Consider the following 25,658-nt stretch of genomic DNA (forward strand, 5'->3'; position numbering starts at 1 on the left):
GTTTGTTTGAATTGTTGAGGTGGAGGAGAGAGGAGAGGGGAGAGGGGACTGGGTGGTTGGGTGGATGGGCGCGCGTTTGGGATGTTTGAGTCGCAAGCGGAGAAATGATTGTGACTCACAACAACAACAACATGACCAGCGGCATCGATACCACCACCAACATCTCCCACGACCATCGCCACAAGCGCCAACACAGCTACCAACACCGCCACCCACCAATATTAGCACAACCAATATCATCTCCCGCTTACCATCATCAACACCACCACCACCGCCGCATAAATACAATCGCGACCACCAACATCTCCCGCGACCATCACCACAACCGACTGCCATCATCACCACCGCTACCACCAATCACCAAAACCATGGCCACAACTCACTACCATTATTATCACCACACGCCACTACCATCTTCACCACAACCCACGTTGCCGCCGTACACAGCTGCTCCCTATTCTAAGTGCGGTCTTAGAATTTCCCTCTCCACTCTGTAAAGCGACACAGGGCAATTAAAACCCAACCAACCTCTCTCTTGACTTCTCTACTCTTAGCTACTATTTTTTGTCTTATTCTTTGGGTCTTTCGGTAAAGTCACGTAGATAGGCTCAAAGAAAATAACAACAAAATAAGTTTTCTACGCGACCCAAAGACCCAATGAATATGAATTCCTGCAGTCACGAAAGCCTCAATTCAAGATTTACTATTTTGTATTTGAGCTCTTTTCCAGAAGAGACCTGTCCACAAATGGTAGCTCAACTTCGTGGATTATCGCATGGAAATGGATCGCACCCAAATACTCGAAACGCGTGATTTCTAAATGTGGAGGGCAAAACCGGAGGACCCGGAGAAAAATCCACGCGACTTCGGAGAGAGAGAGAGAGAAGAGAGACACGAAAACTCAAAATCTACAAGCGTCAGGGTCGTGATAGAACCCACCACCTTCTGTACACCAGGCGAGGGAGTTAACATCTCGCCCATTTTTCTCTGTCCACACCTAAAGAGGATCACATCACGTGCTGATAGCGACTCTATTTTAAACGTTTTTGTTAAAAGGCCACGATGACGAAGGAGGTGGGCGAGTTGGTTTTTTTTACCAAGGTCCAACAACAATAACCCCACGCACACAAAAGACAAATATCTCCCCCTGTAAGCTTAACATTTTTTGGGGGCAAGTGCTGTTTGCGAGCACCTATTAAGTCCGGCAGGGAAACACGAGTGAGTGGGTTGGCCAGGCCTACGTCCGGCCTCCTTGCGTCTCCCCGAATGGCGATCGTCTCACCAGGTACTCATTTGAGGCTGAGTCGACCTCGGGGAGGCCTAGGACCGGTTCAGATAATCGTCACTGGTGTTATTGCCTTGAGCGGGAATCGAACTCGGGTGGCCGGGTTCGCAGGGCAGCGTGGCGCTAACCGCTGCACCACCGCCCCCCACGCACGCACACACAAACGCACTGCCCCACAGATGCACGCATAATCCCCCAATTCGTCTGCACCTCCATGAGACCCCACACAAAGCAAAACAATGGGGAGTGTGGACTGGCCACAGCTGGCAGGGTTATGGCGAGCCTGTGACGGGCCCCCCACCACTCAGCCACACGCAGGCGAGCCACGCTCACAAATAAACATACAAAGGAGGCGAGTGGAGCCCGCTCATCGGCGAGATGAAATCGCGTTTAGAATTTATCGACCAGTGAGCTTTCACACTTCGGGCGTACCACTTCTAAATGCAACACGAGACTGTAGCAATAGTGTAATGGTAATAATAACGGCAATTCACGGCCACTCTTGTGGCCACACTGCTGGATGATGGCCTCCCTCCCCCAGCGCAGTGCGGTTTGTTCTCGACGATGCTTTACGGCACCCGGTCGACGTGGCCCAGGACCCGTGTCGGATATCACTCGCCACCGACGAGGGCAGCCGTGGCCACCGACGAGGGCAGCCGTGGCCACCGACTAGGGCAACCGTGGCCACCGACTAGGGCAGCCGTGGCCACCGACGAGGGCAGTCGTGACCACCGACTAGGGTAGCCGTGGCCACCGACTAGGGCAACCGTGGCCACCGACGAGGGCAGTCGTGGCCACCGACTAGGGTAGCCGTGGCCACCGACTAGGGCAACCGTGGCCACCGACTAGGGCAACCGTGGCCACCGACTAGGGTAGCCGTGGCCACCGACGAGGGCAGCCGTGGCCACCGACTAGGGTAGCCGTGGCCACCGACGAGGGCAGCCGTGGCCACTTGCGTGCCACCGCTCACACCCAGAACAGAGCCCTCCCGCCGTTTGAGCGCAAAGGAAAATTCCTGGATCGGGTCGGGACTTCGCGAGGTCTCAACAGCAGGATGTCAAATTACGATGATAATTATTATATCATGACGATCGGATTATCCTGGAACGCTTTACCGAGTCCCGAGTCTCGATTCTATTTTGTCAGGAGTCGGGAAGGGGGCTGTCTGACCCAATTATTAGATTTCAAAAAAAAAAATGCGTTCCTCAATAACACTGCGTGGCCTTGAAAAGTAAAAATAAAAACGGGCAACGTTTCGCCTCATGGCCCTTCATCATGGCTCAATAACTCTTGAACGAGCATGTTACACCGACGCTGCTACAGCACACGACTGGGGTCACGCGGAGCTCCGATCAGGAGTCAACCTCCTCCCACATCGACGAGGGGCACAAAAACTGAGTCAAGCCAAAACTTTTGGGTTTTAACAAATCGACTCCGCGGACACCTTATTAGTCATTACAAACGTTGCCCCTAAAACCCCCCTACCGCTCCCTCCCCTCTGTTGCTGTTGATCACTCCACCACCAATCCACCGGCTCCCCAGACCGAACTTCTGCCCATCGCCTCGTCTCGTTCGGTTGCCCAATTCGCGATCCGAATCACAGGAAGGGCCAACGCAGCGCTGCGGTTGACCATCCCTGGCTCGGAATCGTAGCACGCGTACCCCCCCCACCACCCCCCCGCTCCACGTACCCACTCCCCCCCCCACCACCCCGCTCCACATACCCACCCCGCTCTACGTACCCCCCCGCACCACCCCCCCGCTCCACGTACCCAAGGTTACGAAGACGTCTCATTGTCCCACCGCAGCTTAAAATAAGCGTGGCCACAAGTTTGAATGGCGGTGGGTTTAAAACAAGGCACGCAGTTGGGCCAGCTCACCTGCGGATCGTTTTGAGGTTCGTCCTTAAAGTTCAAACTCTCAAGTTGCTGCGCACTGAGGCCACCGCTACACAGTCTAAGATGTATGGTGATCAACATAAAACTATTATTATTTATTTAGCAAAAATGCTGCAGTGAGTGCCGAACACTCTTTTTCAGGAGGGTCCTGCATTGGGATGTTTGACCATGACCAGTTACTTTCGAATTTTTTTTTGTAGATATGGAAAGAATCCACCGGATTACCATGGAGAGTAGGGGGAGACCACACAGACTCACACACAGGAAGGCACCCGAGTCAGGGATAGAACCCAGGGAGTTATTGCCACGAGGCACGAGAGTTTCCACTGCACCACCCTGCCACCCAATGTCACGTGACATGCAAGGCATGCTGGGACGAGCCAGTGTATGGTCGCAATAGCACTTTTTGCTGGATACAAATCGCATTTTGTATGTATTGTTATCATTATTAGTCGTATTTGTTTCCAGGCTGCGCACACTTTTCTATCAGATTAATTTCTCATCATTTACAGGAAGTGTTAGAATTAGTGCGAGTATTACACCAATTATTGGTACATTGACAAATTTAGAAATGTCATTATTCGCCACCCGTTAAAAAAACATCTTCCGACCGTCAAAACTATTAAATTTGAACGACGTTTTCTGGCTGGGAGACATAATCGAGTGACAAATGTCACTCAAAACCCCACAAATACTTTGCAGAGACATGGAGCTGGGTGCTACTGAACGGTTAGAAACACCCTTGAAAATAAGCAGTTAGTCAACCACAGAAGATCACGAATGAGTTTGAAATCGACTCGAAGGGCGGTGACGCGGCCCAGCGGTAAGCTCGTTGCAGAGGTTCAACGGTTCGAATCCAACAGGCTGCCCTGGTTATAAGTGACAACCACGATTACTACTGCCGCTCTTAGTACTACTACGCACAGTCTGCTTCACTTGCAGTAAGCGATAAAGATCTCCCCCCCAAGATGTAATTCGCAAGAGAAGGGCCATCGCGTGTCCAGGCGTCAGGGTCCAAAGTTGGCAAGAATTCGAAAAATGACATCGCAAAAATTACTCAAATTAAATGTACATGGCAAAACATCGCCCCCGCTACTGTGAAGGAAATAAGCAAAAACTTTGCAGGACCCTCCTGAAAAAGAGCCATGAGACTCGGTGAGGCTTCCCTGGGTAAACAAGGAGAGAGAGACACGCGAAAGGGAATTGCTCACAGCAACTTCAGTAGCACTGATAATGAACGAACGTTCAACTTGGGCTAATGTGCCTGGCAAAGGTGCACACCTCACCAAAACAAATCACCTTTGTTTTAAAAATGTATCAAGTTGCTTTTTAGGTAGCTTTTCTTGTTTTTTAAATATATATTTTTAATTATCACTATTCACAATTTTTTTTAATCACCAACAAGACCGATGATAAATACCTGACCTTGCAGTGCGAATACAAAGCTCATTCACATCAGTTTAGAAAACTGCGTTTGGCACGGCGATGACGTTCTCACAATCTGCCTCGAACCCCTTCACAAGCAACTCTTCAGCTCAAATATAAAGAGAGTGGACTTCACTCTTCCGGGCCTACCGCTGCCTTTTCACATCCTGCCGAGTTGAGAATCAGTTCGCGTGTGCAGGGTTCCCACCGAAACGCGACCGCGAGGACCGATCGTCGGGCAGAGTGGCAGCGAGAGGTGCGCATGACCTGAGGTTTGTGGTCACTTACTCTCACTCATTCAATCCATCCATCACTCCATCACTCACTCACACACTCTTTTAGCTCTTCATTCACTTACTCACTCATGCCATCACCCACTCGGTCACTTGTTCCATCAGTCGCTCGCTCGCTCACTACACAACTTTGCTTATTTTATCACTCACTGGCTCACTTGGCTCATCACGTAACTCCATCACTCGCTCATTCGATCACTCGCTCATCACATCGTTCATTCCATCACTCTTTCCATTACTCACTCCATCACTCTCTTATTCACTCCACAACTCACTCATTCACTCCATCATTCATTCACTCCGTAACTCACTCCCTCGGTAACAAGCTAAAAAAACAAGCGGCCCTGACCCATCAGTGGAAATTCCCCATTGATATGACGAGGGCCAGTCCAGCCATTGTGCCACAGACCCACACGGCCGACTCACTCGGCGAAACACAACTTAACCGGGTATGTAGAGTAAAGCGCCGCTTATTTATCCGGCTACTTGACTACCCATTCGTATCAAAAATAATTTTAATCGCTCTCTCTCTCATATAAACAGGGAAGAGCCCGCCGAGATTACAGGTTATCTCGGAGGGGGGCACCTGACCTCAAACATTTACCCAGGTACCTGTAACTTAAGACTGCACGGAGCCGACACGCCAGCAGCTTCACCTGTGAGAAAAAAAATTTAAGTTCACCTCCCAAATTGTGCTGTCGATGCCACCTTTACGAAAACCCTCGCTTTCAGTTCAATTGGTCACGTGAAGTGGCCTTCAAATTTAAACCGATTAACCTCTCACACTCTCTGGCATCTCTGTACGCTGTGACGAATGGCCACCTGCCTGAAACGTTGCCCGTTAAAAACTTCGCCTTTCTATGGCCACAAAAAAGAAAATGTGTTGCTGATGAACGTGTGCGAGTGTCTTTGGTAGCGGGCGAGAAGTCGTCGTCGGCAAGGCCTACCTAGCCAGGTAGCCCAAGGGTGCGAGACAGCATTTGCTGATGCCGAGTTAGACATTACCCCACTACGCTGGGAAGCTGGGGGCAGAGGAAAGTGGCTGATGTGTTCAGCGGCTAGACCTGGTTTGTAAATTGAGACTCAACTCAAGCCCAAGCTGCCTTTCATCTCCCATCATCAGGGCATGGTAGCGATGACAGTGCATCAACACACCAACACGGTGCGGTAGGCTTGTTGCTGTCATAGTAACGAATTGAGATGTTCTGTTTACGTGACAAACCTTACTAACTGGCTGTGTCGGGTGGTGGCGGGTTTAACGACACATTTATATTTACGTGATCTCACCCAATAAAAACCTCTATCATGGATTATATTGTTTGCGAAAGCCTACGACGTGTTAAACGGTGTGATAGGTTTATAGTAACACATCCCACCCCTTTCAACACGCCATCACCACCATCTCCCTCAAGACCTCCACCATCAACCATCACGACTCAACTCACCACCACCGTAGCCCTAATCACTTCCACACATCACCACCATCACTCCGTCATCCACCGAAAACCGTGCACATGCCGCCCACACCATCACCCCACCACACATCACCACCATCACCCCACCACACATCACCACCATCACCCCTCCACACATCACCACACCACCATCACCCCTCCACACATCACGACCATCACCCCTCCACACATCACCACCATCACCCCACCACACATCACCACCATCACCCCACCACACATCACCACCATAACCCCTCCACACATCACCACCATCACCCGTCCACACATCACCACCATCACCCCACCACACATCACCACCATCACCCCACCACACATCACGACCATCACCCCTCCACACATCACCACCATCACCATCACCCCTCCACATATCACCACCATCACCCCACCACACATCATCACCATCACCCCCTCCACCCATCACCACCATCACCCCTCCACACATCACCACCATCACCCCACCACACATCACCACCATCACCCACCACACATCACGACCATCACCCCACCACACATCATCACCATCACCCCTCCACACATCACCACCATCACCCCACCACACTCATCACCATCACCCTCCACCCAATCACCACCATCACCCCTCCACACATCACCACCATCACCCCTCCACAACATCACCACCATCACCCCTCCACACATCACCACCATCACCCCTCCACACATCACCACCATCACCCCACCACACATCATCACCATCACCCCTCCACACATCACCACCATCACCCCACCACACATCACCACCATCATCCCTCCACACATCACCACCATCACCCTCCCCACATCACCACCATCACCCCACCACACATCACCACCATCATCCCTCCACACATCATCACCATCACCCCACCACACATCACCACCATCACCCCACCACACATCACCACCATCACCCCTCCACCCATCACCATCATCACCCCTCCACCCATCACCACCATCACCCCACCACACATCACCACCATCACCCCCACCACACATCACCACCATCACCCCCTCCACCCATCACCACCATCACCCCACCACACATCACCACCATCACCCCTCCACACATCATCACCATCACCCCTCCACCCATCACCACCATCACCATCACCCCTCCACACATCACCACCATCACCCCTCCACACATTACCACCCACCACCATCACTCCTACACACTTCACCAACTCACCACCATCACTCCTACACACTTCACCACCCATCACCCCACCAAACATCACCACCATCACCCCACCACCCATCACCACCCACACCCCTGAACACATCGCCACCGTCAGCCCTCCACACATCCCCAACATCTCACTAAAGAGTCACTCACACACGCTCACACGGATAAGCACAAAGGGAACTCGACAGGAACAACAATGGCACTGAACACATTTTGCGTTTTTTTTTGGTCAGGCAGCTGCTGTGTTTGGGGCAGTGTGTGTGTGAGCGTGTGTGTAGGGCGGTGTGTGAGTGTGTGTGTGAGTGTGTGTGGGGCGGTGTGTGAGTGTGTGTGGGGCGGTGTGTGAGCGTGTGTTTGTGTGGGGCGGTGTGTGAGTGTGTGTGTGGGGCGGTGTGTGTGTGTGAGTGTGTGTGTGAGCGTGTGTGAGCGTGTGTGAGTGTGTGTGTGTGAGTGTGTGTGTGAGTGTGTGTGGGGCGGTGTGTGTGAGTGTGTGTGTGAGCGTGTGTGTGTGGCGGTGTGTGAGTGTGTGAGCGTGTGTGTGTGTGGGGCGGTGTGTGAGTGTGTGTGTGGGGCGGTGTGTGAGTGTGTGTGTGAGTGTGTGTGGGGCGGTGTGTGAGTGTGTGTGTGGGGCGGTGTGTGTGTGAGCGTGTGTGTGTGTGGGGCGGTGTGTGTGTGAGCGTGTGTGTGTGTGTGGGGCGGTGTGTGAGTGTGTGTGTGGGGCGGTGTGTGAGTGTGTGTGTGAGTGTGTGTGGGGCGGTGTGTGAGTGTGTGTGTGAGTGTGTGTGGGGCGGTGTGTGAGTGTGTGTGTGTGAGTGTGTGGGGCGGTGTGTGAGTGTGTGTGTGAGTGTGTGTGGGGCGGTGTGTGAGTGTGTGTGTGAGTGTGTGTGGGGCGGTGTGTGAGTGTGTGTGGGGCGGTGTGTGAGTGTGTGTGTGTGAGTGTGTGGGGCGGTGTGTGAGTGTGTGTGTGAGTGTGTGTGGGGCGGTGTGTGAGTGTGTGTGGGGCGGTGTGTGTGTGAGCGTGTGTGTGGCGGTGTGTGAGTGTGTGTGTGGGGCGGTGTGTGAGTGTGTGTGTGAGTGTGTGTGGGGCGGTGTGTGAGCGTGTGTGCGAGTGTGTGTGTGTGTGAGTGTGTGAGTGTGTGTGTGCGAGACCCAGTGGTGTGTGTGAGAGTGCGCCTGCATGCCTGTGTGTGTGTGTTTAAGGCTATCCGGGGGATATTTGTCTCTGTATGTTTGCGTATATTTGAGTGTAAATGTATTCACATGTATGTGTGTGCACGTGTGACGGTGTGTGTATGTGTACATATGTGTGTATGTATGTATGTGTGGCTATGTGTGTCTGTCTTTATGTGTGTGTATGTATGTCTGTGTGTGTGTATGTGTGTTTATGTGTGTGTATGTATATATGTATGTATGTCTGTGTGTGTATGTCTGTGTGTATGTGTATGTCTGTGTGTGTATGTGTGTGTATGTCTGTGTGTGTATGTATGTCTGTGTGTGTGTATGTGTGTGTGCATGGTGGCGATTATCTGAACCGCTCCTGGACCTCCCTCTAGATCGACTCAGCCTCAAATGAGTACCTGGTGCGGTGTGTAGTAAACATCGCCACTGGGAAGACAAAGGCGGCCGGGCGTGGTGCTGGCCGTCGTAGGAAGCTGCTGGCTAACAGCACTTGCTCCAGCAGTCTTCACGCAGGCTACACGCGGGATCTCCTCTCTCTTTGATGTGCACGGGGGATCTTTGTCCGATTATGTGCATGTGCAAATGTGCTTAAGGTGTGTGTGCATGTGTGTGTGTGTCTGTGTGTGTGCATGTATGTGTGTGTCTGTGTGTGTGCATGTATGTGGGTGTCTGTGTGTGTGCATGTATGTGTGTGTCTGTGTGTGTGCATGTATGTGTGTGTCTGTGTGTGTGTGTGCATGTATGTGTGTGTCTGTGTGTGTCTGTGTGTGTGTGCATGTATGTGTGTGTCTGTGTGTGTGTGTGCATGTATGTGTGTGTCTGTGTGTGTGTGTGCATGTATGTGTGTGTCTGTGTGTGTGCCTGTGTGTGTCTGTGTGCGTGTGTGTGTATGTGTGCGTGTGCGTGTATGTGTGTGCGTGTCTGTGTGTGTGTATGTGTCTGTGTGTGTATGTGTCTGTGTGTGTGTATGTGTCTGTGTGTGTGTATGTGTCTGTGTGTGTTGTGTCTGTGTGCCATTCCTGCCCTGACTTGTGTTCACAAACGGCACCCAGTAGCGATTATCTGAACCGGACATGGGCCTCCCCTAGGTCCACTCAGCCTCAAATGAGTACCTGGTTCGGTGTGTAAACATCGCCACTGGGGAGACAAGGCGGCCGGGCGTGGTGTTGGCCACCCACCCCCTCGTGTGCCGTGCCAGCCTTCATAGGTGCTCGCTAACAGCACTTGCCTCTACAGCCTGTTACAGGCTACACGGGGGATCTTTGTCTTTTTTTAATACAACTTTTACACTCAATTGCAACTCTTCAGCCGGCTAACGTTTTAGGCGACGGGCCTTGATCAGTCGATCGCATTTCCCGTTGTTAATGCGGCAACTGATGACGATGTGTGTGGGGGGCAGCTGATTGTGGCTCTCAATCTGCGTGACCTCCTCCTGTCGCAAGTGAACCCAGCCTGGCACGGGTGCTTAGCGATGGAACTTTGAGAAAACATCTCTTAATGGACCTATCACAATATCGTCACACGATCTGTATTTGATCATACAAACGTATGGGTCAGGTACAAACTAACAATCACACGAAGCACGCGTAAATCTACAATGTCAGAAAACACAAACGATGAATCATACACCCTGCACAAAGACAAAGATCCCCCGTGTAGCCTTAACAGGTTGTAGGGGCAAGTGCTGTTAGCGAGCACCTATGAAGGCCGGCACGGCACACGAGGGGGTGGGTGGCCAGCACCACGCCCGGCCGCCTTTGTCTCCCTCGTAGCGATGTTTACACACCGCACCAGGTACTCATTTGAGGCTGAGTCGACTTAGGGGAGGCCCAGGACCGGTTCAGATAATCGTCACTGGGTGTTGGCTATGAGCGGGAATCGAACTCGGGTGGCCGGGTTTGTAGTGCAGTGCGCTAACCACTGCACCACCACTCTACACTCACAAAATACTCACAACACCATCACCCACATCACCATCACCCACATCACCATCACTCACATCACCATCACTCACAACACCATCACCCACATCACCATCACCCACATCACCATCACTCACAACACCATCACCCACATCACCATCACCCACAACACCATCACCCACAACACCATCACCCACATCACCATCACCCACATCACCATCACCCACAACACCATCACCCACATCACCATCACCCACATCACCATCACTCACAACACCATCACCCACATCACCATCACCCACATCACCATCACTCACAACACCATCACTCACAACACCATCACTCACAACACCATCACCCACAACACCATCACCCACAACACCATCACCCACATCACCATCACCCACAACACCATCACCCACAACACCATCACCCACATCACCATCACTCACATCACCATCACCCACAACACCATCACCCACAACACCATCACCCACAACACCATCACCCACAACACCATCACCCACAACACCATCACACACATCACCATCACCCACAACACCATCACCCACAACACCATCACCCACATCACCATCACCCACAACACCATCACCCACAACACCATCACCCACATCACCATCACTCACAACACCATCACCCACATCACCATCACCCACATCACCATCACCCACAACACCATCACCCACATCACCATCACCCACATCACCATCACTCACAACACCATCACCCACAACACCATCACTCACATCACCATCACCCACAACACCATCACCCACAACACCATCACTCACAACACCATCACCCACAACACCATCACCCACAACACCATCACTCACATCACCATCACCCACAACACCATCACCCACATCACCATCACCCACAACACCATCACCCACATCACCATCACTCACAACACCATCACTCACATCACCATCACCCACAACACCATCACCCACAACACCATCACTCACATCACCATCACCCACAACACCATCACCCACAACACCATCACCCACAACACCATCACCCACATCACCATCACTCACAACACCATCACCCACAACACCATCACCCACATCACCATCACTCACAACACCATCACTCACAACACCATCACCCACATCACCATCACCCACATCACCATCACTCACAACACCATCACCCACATCACCATCACCACCATCACTCACAACACCATTACTCACAACACCATCACTCACAACACCATCACCCACAACACCATCACCCACAACACCATCACCCACATCACCATCACCCACAACACCATCACCCACAACACCATCACTCACATCACCATCACCCACAACACCATCACCCACAACACCATCACCCACAACACCATCACCCACATCACCATCACCCACAACACCATCACCCACAACACCATCACACACATCACCATCACCCACAACACCATCACCCACAACACCATCACCCACATCACCATCACCCACAACACCATCACCCACAACACCATCACCCACATCACCATCACTCACAACACCATCACCCACATCACCATCACCCACATCACCATCACCCACAACACCATCACTCACAACACCATCACCCACATCACCATCACCCACATCACCATCACCCACAACACCATCACTCACATCACCATCACCCACAACACCATCACCCACAACACCATCACTCACAACACCATCACTCACATCACCATCACCCACAACACCATCACCCACATCACCATCACCCACAACACCATCACCCACATCACCATCACTCACAACACCATCACTCACAACACCATCACTCACATCACCATCACCCACAACACCATCACCCACAACACCATCACCCACATCACCATCACCCACAACACCATCACCCACAACACCATCACCCACAACACCATCACCCACATCACCATCACTCACAACACCATCACCCACAACACCATCACCCACATCACCATCACTCACATCACCATCACCCACAACACCATTACCCACAACACCATCACCCACAACACCATCACTCACAACACCATCACCCACAACACCATCACCCACATCACCATCACCCACATCACCATCACCCACAACACCATCACCCACATCACCATCACCCACAACACCATCACCCACAACACCATCACTCACATCACCATCACCCACATCACCATCACCCACAACACCATCACTCACATCACCATCACCCACAACACCATCACCCACAACACCATCACTCACAACACCATCACCCACAACACCATCACCCACATCACCATCACCCACATCTCCATCACTCACAACACCATCACCCACAACACCATCACCCACAACACCATCACCCACACACCATCACCCACAACACCATCACCACAACACCATCACCCACAACACCATCACTCACATCACCATCACCCACAACACCATCACCCACAACACCATCACCCACAACACCATCACCCACAACACCATCACCCACAACACCATCACTCACATCACCATCACTCACATCTCCATCACTCACAACACCATCACTCACAACACCATCACCCACAACACCATCACTCACATCACCATCACCCACAACACCATCACCCACAACACCATCACCCACAACACCATCACCCACAACACCATCACCCACAACACCATCACCCACAACCATCACCCACAACACCATCACCCACAACACCATCAATCACAACACCATCACCCACATCACCATCACTCACATCACCATCACTCACATCACCATCACCCACAACACCATCACTCACAACACCATCACCCACAACACCATCACCCACAACACCATCACTCACAACACCATCACCCACAACACCATCACCCACATCACCATCACCCACAACACCATCACCCACATCACCATCACCCACAACACCATCACCCACAACACCATCACTCACAACACCATCACTCACAACACCATCACTCACAACACCATCACCCACAACACCATCACCCACATCACCATCACCCACAACACCATCACCCACAACACCATCACCCACAACACCATCACCCACAACACCATCACTCACATCACCATCACCCACAACACCATCACTCACAACACCATCACCCACAACACCATCACCCACAACACCATCACCCACAACACCATCACCCACATCACCATCACCCACATCACCATCACCCACAACACCATCACCCACATCTCCATCACTCACATCACCATCACCCACAACACCATCACCCACAACACCATCACCCACAACACCATCACCCACAACACCATCACCCACATCACCATCACCCACATCTCCATCACTCACAACACCATCACCCACAACACCATCACCCACAACACCATCACCCACAACACCATCACCCACATCACCATCACCCACAACACCATCACCCACAACACCATCACCCACAACACCATCACCCACATCACCATCACCCACAACACCATCACCCACAACACCATCACCCACAACACCATCACCCACAACACCATCACCCACAACACCATCACTCACATCACCATCACTCACATCTCCATCACTCACAACACCATCACCCACAACACCATCACCCACAAACACCATCACCCACAAACACCATCACCCACAAACACCATCACCCACAAACACCATCACCCCAACACCATCCTCCACAAACACCATCACCCACAACACCATCAATCACAACACCATCACCCACATCACCATCACTCACATCACCATCACTCACATCACCATCACCCACAACACCATCACTCACAACACCATCACCCACAACACCATCACTCACATCACCATCACCCACAACACCATCACCCACAACACCATCACCCACAACACCATCACTCACATCACCATCACCCACAACACCATCACCCACATCTCCATCACTCACAACACCATCACCCACAACACCATCACCCACAACACCATCACCCACAACACCATCACTCACATCACCATCACTCACATCTCCATCACTCACAACACCATCACCCACATCACCATCACTCACATCACCATCAAACACCATCACCCACAACACCATCACTCAACACCATCACTCACAACACCATCATCCACATCACCATCACCCACATCACCATCACCCACAACACCATCACTCACAACACCATCACACACATCACCATCACTCACAACACCATCACCCACAACACCATCACCCACAACACCATCACTCACATCACCATCACCCACAACACCATCACCCACAACACCATCACCCACAACACCATCACTCACAACACCATCATCCACATCACCATCACCCACATCACCATCACCCACAACACCATCACTCACAACACCATCACACACATCACCATCACTCACAACACCATCACCCACAACACCATCACCCACAACACCATCACTCACATCACCATCACCCACATCACCATCACCCACAACACCATCACCCACAACACCATCACACACATCACCATCACTCACAACACCATCACCCACAACACCATCACCCACAACACCATCACCCACATCACCATCACCCACAACACCATCACCTACAACACCATCACCCACAACACCATCAGCCACAACACCATCACTCACATCACCATCACCCACAACACCATCACCCACAACACCATCACCCACAACACCATCACCCACAACACCATCACCCACAACACCATCACCCACATCACCATCACTCACAACACCATCACAACACACACACCATCACCCACAACACCATCACAACACACACACCATCACCCACAACACCATCACCTACAACACCATCACAACACACACACCATCACCCACAACACCATCACCCACAACACCATCACCTACAACACCATCACAACACACACACCATCACCCACAACACCATCACCCACATCACCATCACCCACAACACCATCACAACACACATCACCATCACCCACAACACCATCACCCACATCACCATCACCCACAACACCATCACCTACAACACCATCACCCACAACACCATCAGCCACAACACCATCACTCACATCACCATCACCCACAACACCATCACCTACAACACCATCACCCACATCACCATCACCCACAACACCATCACCCACAACACCATCACCCACATCACCATCACTCACAACACCATCACAACACACACACCATCACCCACAACACCATCACAACACACACACCATCACCCACAACACCATCACCCACAACACCATCACAACACACACACCATCACCCACAACACCATCACCCACAACACCATCACCTACAACACCATCACAACACACACACCATCACCCACAACACCATCACCCACATCACCATCACCCACAACACCATCACAACACACATCACCATCACCTACAACACCATCACCCACATCACCATCACCCACAACACCATCACCCACAACACCATCACCCACATCACCATCACTCACAACACCATCACAACACACACACCATCACCCACAACACCATCACAACACACACACCATCACCCACAACACCATCACCTACAACACCATCACAACACACACACCATCACCCACAACACCATCACCCACAACACCATCACCTACAACACCATCACAACACACACACCATCACCCACAACACCATCACCCACATCACCATCACCCACAACACCATCACAACACACATCACCATCACCCACAACACCATCACCCACATCACCATCACCCACAACACCATCACAACACACACACCACCACCATCACAACACACACAACACAAAGGCAGCATCACAACACAAAGGCAGTACAGTACGGCACGGCTGTGTACAGTGCGGTACAGTCCGTGCGGTGTTTTATGTACAGTGCTGTGTACAGTGCGGTGTACAGTGTGAAGGCTGCAATTTGTTGTAAAACGCCGACGGACGCCAGGGGGGTGGGGGGTGGTTCGTGAGTCATCTTCACAACCGGATACAACAACAACAACACCGCCTACAACCTTCAGGGTTGTTGTCAAATGTCACTTACACACACACACGTGGTGTGTGTGTGATCTTACACACACAACACACACCACACACACACACACAACACACACACCACACACACACAACACACACACCACACACCCAACAACACACACAACACACCACAACATCACTCACACCACTCACAACACACACAACACCATCACTCACACCACTCACAACACACCATCACTCACACCATCACTCACACCACTCACAACACACACACCACACAACACACACCACACACAACACACACACACCACACAATACACACACCACAATACACACACCACACAACACACACAAACAACACACCACACAACACACACACACCACACAATACACACACCACAATACACACACCACACAACACACACAAACAACACACCACACAACACACACACCACACGCACACACCACACACAACACACAAACACACCACACCACACACAACACACACCACACATACCACACCACACACAACACACACCACACCACACACAACACACACCACACACAACACACACACACCACACACACACACACCACACACAAACACACCACACAACACACACCACACCACACACATACACACAGCACACACACAACACACACCACACACACAACACACACAACACACACCACACCACACACAACACACACCACACACAACACACACCACACTACACACATACACACAGCACACACACAACACACATCACACCACACACAACACACACCACACCACACACAACACACACCACACTACACACATACACACAGCACACACACAACACACACCACACACACAACACACACACCACACACACACAACACACACCACACACAGCACAAAACACACACACCACAATACACACACACACCACACAACACACACAAACAACACACCACACACACACACACAACACGCACACACCACACACAACACCACACAACACACACCACACACACCATACACACACCAACACACACACACAACACACCACACACACCACACACACCACACACACACAAACACACCACACACAACACAGACCACACAACACACACACACACCACACACACACACACACCACACACACACACACACCACACACACAACACAGACCACACAACACACACCACACACACCACACACACACACACCACACACACACCACACACACACAACACAGACACACATAACACACACACACACACGACCACACAACACACACACACACACACACACACACACACACAACACACACACACCACACACACACACACACACACACAACACACACACACCACACACACCACACACACACACAACACACACACACCACACACCACACACACACAAACACACCACACACAACACAGACCACACAACACACACACACACCACACACACACACACCACACACACACACACACCACACACACAACACAGACCACACAACACACACCACACACACCACACACACACACACCACACACACACCACACACACACAACACAGACCACACATAACACACACACACAACACAGACCACACAACACACACACACACCACACACACCACACACACACACAACACACACACACACACCACACACACCACACACACCACACACACACACCACACACACACACACACCACACACACCACACACACACACACCACACACACACACACAACACACACACACACCACACAACGCGTTCGTTACATTGCACCGCGTGTTGTAAGTGCCCCGGGGATATGATGATAACGAGGATGTGGATGGTTGTGATGGCGGTGTGATGTTACGATTGTGATGATGATGATGGTAATGATGATGATGGTGGTGGTGATTGTGATGCGTTACGTTGTTGGTGATGACTGTGATGATGATGGAGGTGGTAATGATGATGATGGTGATTGTGATGCGTTACGTTGTTGGTGATGACTGTGATGATGATGGAGGTGGTAATGATGATGATGGTGATTGTGATGCGTTACGTTGTTGGTGATTCATGTGATGATGATGATGATGGTGGTGGTGATTGTGATGGTGGTAGTGATTTGATGCCAGAATGCTTCTCATCGACTCACCTCGTGGGCAGGCCGCGTGTGTGTGTGGTGGTTGTGGCAGGCAAGGAGGTGCTGCTGTTGCTGGTGGAGTTGAAGCTCTGGGCAGGGGGAGGGGGGAGGAGGAGGCTCAGAGCTGGGGACCGACTGTGTTCGCTTCTGTGTGTGTGTCTCTCACTCTGTCCCTCTGTGTGTGTGTGTCCCTCTCTCTCTCTCTCTCACGTTATCTCTCACTCTCTGTGTCTCTCACTCTGTCTCTGCGTGCGTGTGTGTGTCTCTCTCTCCTCTCGCCCTCTCTCTCCTCTCGCTCTGTGTGAGCGCCACAATAAGTGAATCAGGCAGAAATTAGAGCGAGCGGAGCAAGTCCATGTGTCACCTTACAGCGCCGATTCTATTACCTCCCCCAGCCCCGCCCCTCCCCCGCCTACAGGCCCCGCCCCTCACTCACCATAACCACGCCCACAACCCCCAGACCACCCCCACCCCCCACCCACCGCCTCCTCCTCCCAGAGCCGGCGGAACGCGAGATGCGGAGTGGATGCGAAGATACGGAATGGATCGCGCGATGGAGGCGCGGTGGTTGGAACTGGAGTGCCGATTTGTGTGTGTGTGTCTCTCTCCCTTACTCTCTCTCTCTACTCTCTCTCTACTCTCTCTCTGTGTTAACTCTCCCTGCACCCCGGGTCCTCTGTCTCTCCCCCCTCCCTTCTCCCTCCCTCTCGTTTGCTCCTCCTCCTCCTCCCCGCACTCTACATACACTCTGATGCCCTCCTCCACATCTCCCCCCCCAGGTTTTCACTCTCTGTGCTCCCTTGCCCTCCCTCCCCCTCTCTCTTTTGCTCTCTCCCTCCCTCTCTTTTACCCCCCTCCCTCTCTCTCTTTCCACACTCCACGCTCCACGCTCTCCCTGGCTCCACTCCACCCTGGCTCCCCCCGGCTCCCCCCGCGTCTCTCCTCTCTCTCTCTCTCTCCCTGCTTCTCTTCCTACCTCCCCCCTCTCTCTCTATCATCGTTTTCCTCTCCCCATACTCACAGACACACACTCTTTCTCTCTGCCCCCCCCCCCCCCCCGTGACTCTCTCTCCATCCGCTCCCCCCTCCTTATCGATTTTCCTCTCTCTTTCTCTCTCTCCCACCCATCACCCACCCACCTTGTCGCTCACTCTATCTTTGTCACACATCTCACCCGCTTACACACACACACGCACTCACACTTCGCCGACCAGCACTGACCAGCGTGGTGAAGTATGGTCAAATGACCCCCACGACCCCCCACCGTGTGGCCAAGTCTCATCCAGCAGTGGATTGACAACGCGGGCCGTGCACACGCACTTTTATGAAGGCAGGGACGGACAACGTCACGCCCGGCCGTCTTTGTCTCCCCAATGCTTGTGTTTGCACACCAGGTGCTCGTTCAAGGCCGAGTCGATCTAGGTGAGGCCCGGCACAGCGGTTCAAGTATTCGCCACTGGTTTTGGTCGTGAGCGGGGAATCGGACTCGGGTGGCTGAATTCGTGGCAAGTACTAAAGATAAAGATCCCCCCCTCCCCTGTATAGCCTCCACAGACTGTTGTGGACAAGTGCTGTTAGCGAGTCCACACGCGTACACGGCGTACGCTCCCCTGTTAATTCCATGATCGACTATCTGGGGGGGAAAGGGGGGGGGGGGGGGGGGCGAACCCCACACAGATGGATTTTACGAAATTGAAAACAAACATCACCATCGTCCGCCCCCCCCCCCCCTCTCGAAGCCCAAGCCGATAACACCTGGCATTCCTAAGAAGTCGCCCACCCACCTACCCACCATTTGCTGACCAGGCTCAACATCTGCTTAGCTTCGGAGACGAGACCCTGGAGGCAGGATTCATTATTGAGGCGTGGGAGAGCCCTCCCGGCTGTTATCGCGGGTTCCCCTGTGCAGTCACTCGCCGCTTAATTAAGGTCACGCACTCGAAACGTCGAACGCTCGACGGGGGGAAGATTTATACATGCGCGCACGGACATCACTCTTCTGAAATGGCCTTCGATCCCCCACCATCGCAAGGCAACGGCCGGGTTAAGCGATAGTGGGGGGGTGGTGGGGGGTGAGTGAGTGAGTGAGTGGGGGGTGAGTGAGTGGGGTGGGTGAGTGGGGTGGGTGAGTGGGGTGGGTGAGTGGGGGGTGAGTGAGTGGGGTGGGTGAGTGGGGGGTGAGTGAGTGGGGTGGGTGAGTGGGGGGTGAGTGAGTGGGGTGGGTGAGTGGGGGGTGAGTGAGTGGGGTGGGTGGGGTGGGTGAGTGGGGGGTGAGTGAGTGGGGTGGGTGGGTGAGTGGGGGGTGAGTGAGTGGGTGGGTGGTGTCGTTTTTTTAAACCATCAACCGCAGAGATGGAGCCGTGAAATAAGCTCCGTGTGCGGCAGGTGCTGTGGAGTGGAGGGTCCTTTACGTGGCGTGATGGATAGCGACAGCTTTGGCAGAGGTCGTCATCCAGCGGTGGATCGTGGCTGTTGATGATGATGATGAATGTAACGATCGTCATCAAACCATGTGCCTCGTATCGCAGCTGAGATACTCGGGCTCGTGTTGTTGTTTTTGTTCAGGTCACGGAATCGGCTCCGGCTCAATTGAGCCGTGGCTCAAAGTCAAGCGCTCGACTTGAGCCGACTCTGAGGCTGGTCCCAGCCACGCGCCAGAGGATTTCCACGAGCTGAGTCTGAGCCGAGCGATATCCCGAGCCGTTTATTGGAAGCAACCGAGCGGCTAAAACCCTGTTCAATCGACCTCATCAATAACGACCCTGACATTAGTGCACCAACAGATTCCAATACTCTCGGCTGTAATCCCATAACCAAAATTAGAACGCAAAAATAATGCGGCGGAAACCACGCGCCGGGTCTGTTTCCACAGCAGGATTGCCTGTTGACTTTTCGCGGTGCAGCTTCGCCTTATTCACCCAGTAGAGGCTGGTGGTGGTGGTGGTTGTTGCGGTTTTATCTAATTGCAGTGATAATGATGAGAGACCGTTTGTGATGTCACCGCGATTCTCCTGGGTAAATAATCGCTATCACCATCATTGTCATTTGTGAAAATGCTTCGTAAGATCACCACTAATTTGTCATTCGTGACTCTCACTGGCTTTTTAAATTCTAATACTTGGCTCGAGTCATCGTCATCATCCCCCCCCCCAGCCATCACCATCTGACGCGATCCCCCGCGATGCCACGATCCATCTCGGCTCCTGTAAAACGTCGAAGGTGCTCTCATTGCTCCATCTCCACGGGGAGTGTCCCTCGCACCCCTCTCTCTCTCTCTGGCGTGTGTTTCCCTCCTTTGGCCGCCACTCCGTCACCAGTCTCGACCATCGGTCATCGTCTCTGCCAGCCGTGGCGGGGGCCCTGCCAGAGCCCACCTTACCGAACGGCGAATCAAGACTCTTGTCTGCATTTCTATTCGATTACTTTTAACGAGTGAGGTTTATACCAAGTAAAAATTTGGTCTGCAAAACTGACGAAGGATAAAAGGTAAACCAGCATAATAATTTAATCCGCAGCCATTATCTATCCACTGCTGGATGAAAGCATCCCACCAAACGCCATCGTCACCCCGCACAGCTCTGCGAAGCCACGATCCCATCGATCCATCTCCGTGGTGGTGGTGCTGGTGCTCCTCCTAGGAGTGAGGCACGGCTCTCTCCACTGGCTGCCACAATCTGCCACCAGTCCTGGTCTGTAGCCATTGACGGATTGATACAAAAACAAATCGGCCAAGGAGTTTGTAAAACACACCGGGCCCAAATTGCCGTGCGGCCTCATTGGCCCATTTGGGCTGAGTCCAAAAACACAAATGGTTGGCGGCCGGTGAGAAAAACATCTTTGTAGCTTCCGAATATTTGTGACTTAACACAAACTGAAAACGTACATCAGCAATACTATTATATTGTTTTCACTCTGATCACATTTGCAATTGCCCCACACAGACCGGCCCACCGGCCGCTCGGAATGGATTGGCCCAACCGGGCATTGGCCCGACGTACTGCCGACCCCATGGCCAGTCCGGACCTGCCTGCAGCCATTGTCCCCTCCGAGGCACGACGAGCCCAGGCAGCAGCCCACTCACTCGTTCTCTCACTCACGGCCCGAAACACATTCGCCTGCTATGTCACCTAAAACTAGTTTTTTTTATTTATTTAACCGGTTAAGGCCCAACAGCTCTTTTTTCAGAAGCGACCTTGCGATCCCAGATGATAGCTCAACGAAGTGAGCCCTATCGTCACCACGTGGGAATTTACAGCAGAACAAGATACTCGAAACGCGTGGATGTTTGATTCTAAATTAGGGAAAGCCCGGAGGGACCTAGGGGAGAAAAACCCACGCGGTCAAGGTCGGGATCGAGCCCACGACCTGCTGCATACCAGGCGAGGGAGTCAACATCTGTGTGTATGCTGATCTTCTTTCACACTCTACGTAGCCACCCGTGCTAGTCGGAGGTGCTGCTGCTGCTGCTTTGTTAACAATGGTGCACAAGCACAACTGACAAAACAAAACCCAACACAGTTTTCCTCATAGCATACCACGGAATTGGCCATTGCCCGAAACGTCGCCGAATATATTTATTTTTTTGGGAACAATTATTTCAAGGCCGCAGCATCATTGACGAGTGGTGTTGCTTCCGAGGTGTGCTCTGTCGACTTAAGTCCGCCAATTCTTGTTGATCGCGTCTCGTTCATGGCGCCCCACCTGGTTCCGCCTTGCTCGCTATTGCCCGTCTGGTTGGCTCAGAGGTTTGTATATTCTGTCCCGTCGCTCGTCTCGTTTGCATTGTCCAGTCTCGTGTGACCCGTCGCGTTTGTTCTACGTATCATTACGAATCATAATAAGTGAGCGATTGTTACGCGCCCGCGACGTATCGCTCGCTCGGGATCACACGCGGGAGGCAATCGTTGCCCCCCTCCTGACAGACGGACGTCCTGCTCGCAGCCCGGGTGCCGAGTCACTCTGTGCCCCACAGGGACAGCTGCCACCGGGGGTGCCCATAGGCTCGACTGCATAGCATCATCATCGCCCCCCCCCCCCCGTACTGGCAGACTCATTCCCAATTGCAGGCCAGGTGCTGAGCCACATTGTGGGGCGTTAGGGGCAGCTGCCACTGAGGGTACCCCCGTGTGTGTCTATGGATGTTGAACTTCTTTCGCACCTTACGCACACCGAGACGCTGCGGCGTTACCGTGAACAAACTCGTTATCTTCACCATGATGCAATATCTACCACGATCAATATTGATTGGCGATGCTGCTGCTGCTGCATTGGCAGCGATGCACAGGGAGGATTCACACACACAAAAAACTCAACACAATGGTCAATCACAGCGGTCGCACAAAGATTTCGTATAGATGTAATCGGCGACGTTTCGGGCACTGGTCCTTCTTCATAACACACGCATCGAGAGTCCAGAAACAGTGGTACATTAACAACGACACAAACATACCGGGTGTCATTAGGGGCCGTCCATAAATGGCGTCACGCGATTTTAGACGATTCCTGACCCCACCCCTCGTCACACGGCGTCACAAAAAGTCAGACCCCCCTTAAATATATTACGTCATAAAGCTCTGCCCCCCCCAAACAAAAATCAAACATGCTTCAAATCGCTTTAAACTATTGTCATTGTAGTGCGTATTTAATGTGCCGCTGCACTCTGATGGATGTTGTAGGAGAAAACATTCATTAAATTCTATTGAATTAAGTAGAACGTGTTGTCTATATTTATTTAAAGTTGCGCATTTTAATGTGACGTCACATTTTCTCAACCCCTCCCCCCCTCGTCACACATCGTCACAAATGTCTGACCCCCCCTCCCCCCCAGGTGCGTGACGCCATTTATGGACTGCCCCTTAACGGAGTCATACGATTTATAATTGGACGGAAGGACGCTGTTGTAGTGGCATAACGAATGGCTGTCCCTCTACACCTCCTGTGACCGCGACGGTCACCAGTTCAATCTCCTATCGCGCCAGCTGAAACGATGGCGCAAGTTTCTTAACACATCCCTCCTGCGGAGGGAGCTGGGAGGAACGTTGGGTTGCTCGGTCAATGGCTAGGGTCAACGGCGGCGTGGTGTATTCCGCAAATATGGCCGACTGTGAGGACGGGCACAAGCCGGCGCGAGTAGGTTAAACGTTGACCAGCCCCTCCCCACCCAGCCCCATCCCTCATCCAGCCCCACCCTTCCCTCCCCACCCAGCCCCTCCCTGCACGACGGACGGACACAATAATCCCCTGTGGGCTCGTGTAACCAGGAGGATCCTACCAGTATAAATTCTAACTCGCCCACCCTGCCAGGCCTCTCTCCCCACCCCCTAACTCCGGCCTGTGTCCACCCAGCAGCATGAATGGGAGCGGCAGTCAGTCAATCGGCAGTTCGCGTGCTGTGGTACACAAGTCTAGGGGACCCCCCCCCCATCCCCTTAGCTCTGTGTGGATACCGTGCACAACCCACGTCGTGCCAGATCTCTCTACGTAGCTGTGAAGAAGAGTGATTGTCCGAAACGTCGCCCGGCCAGTCGTCTGGCCAGTGTGTGGAAGAGTAGGCCAAGTACGGCGGTAATGTCAGCAGTGGAATGAGAATTCTGCTAAATAACATTTTGTCTATAACCAGGCCACCGTTTGAACTGCGCCGCCTGCGTCAATTGCGCCGATTCAGATAAACATTGAGATCCCAGTGTGCGTGTGCAGGTGTCTCGCGTGTGTACACGTGTTCCGTGTGTCTGTACACGTGTTCCGTGTGTGTCTGTACATGTGTTCCGCGTGTCTGTACATGTGTTCCGTGTGTCTGTACATGTGTTCCGCGTGTCTGTACACGTGTTCCGTGTGTCTGTACATGTGTTCCGCGTGTCTGTACACGTGTTCCGTGT

The 25,658-nt window shown here is 52.4% G+C and overlaps 1 protein-coding gene across 3 annotated transcripts in view; it reads right to left on the bottom strand.

Moving 5' to 3' along the window:
* LOC133350688 (zinc finger MIZ domain-containing protein 1-like) overlaps positions 1-19,160 on the bottom strand; it is a 197,479-nt gene extending 178,319 nt beyond the window's left edge. For all 3 annotated transcript variants that reach the window (XM_061565321.1, XM_061565320.1, XM_061565318.1), the window contains exon 1: positions 18,796-19,160. The gene's annotated coding sequence lies outside the window, so the exon portion shown is untranslated. The remainder of the gene's footprint in view (positions 1-18,795) is intronic.
* Between the last annotated feature and the right edge of the window lie 6,498 nt (positions 19,161-25,658).

Source organism: Lethenteron reissneri, chromosome 34, assembly GCF_015708825.2.
Source record: "Lethenteron reissneri isolate LAM-NWPU_2019-01 chromosome 34, ASM1570882v1, whole genome shotgun sequence".
Classification (NCBI taxonomy): Eukaryota; Metazoa; Chordata; class Hyperoartia; order Petromyzontiformes; family Petromyzontidae; genus Lethenteron; species Lethenteron reissneri.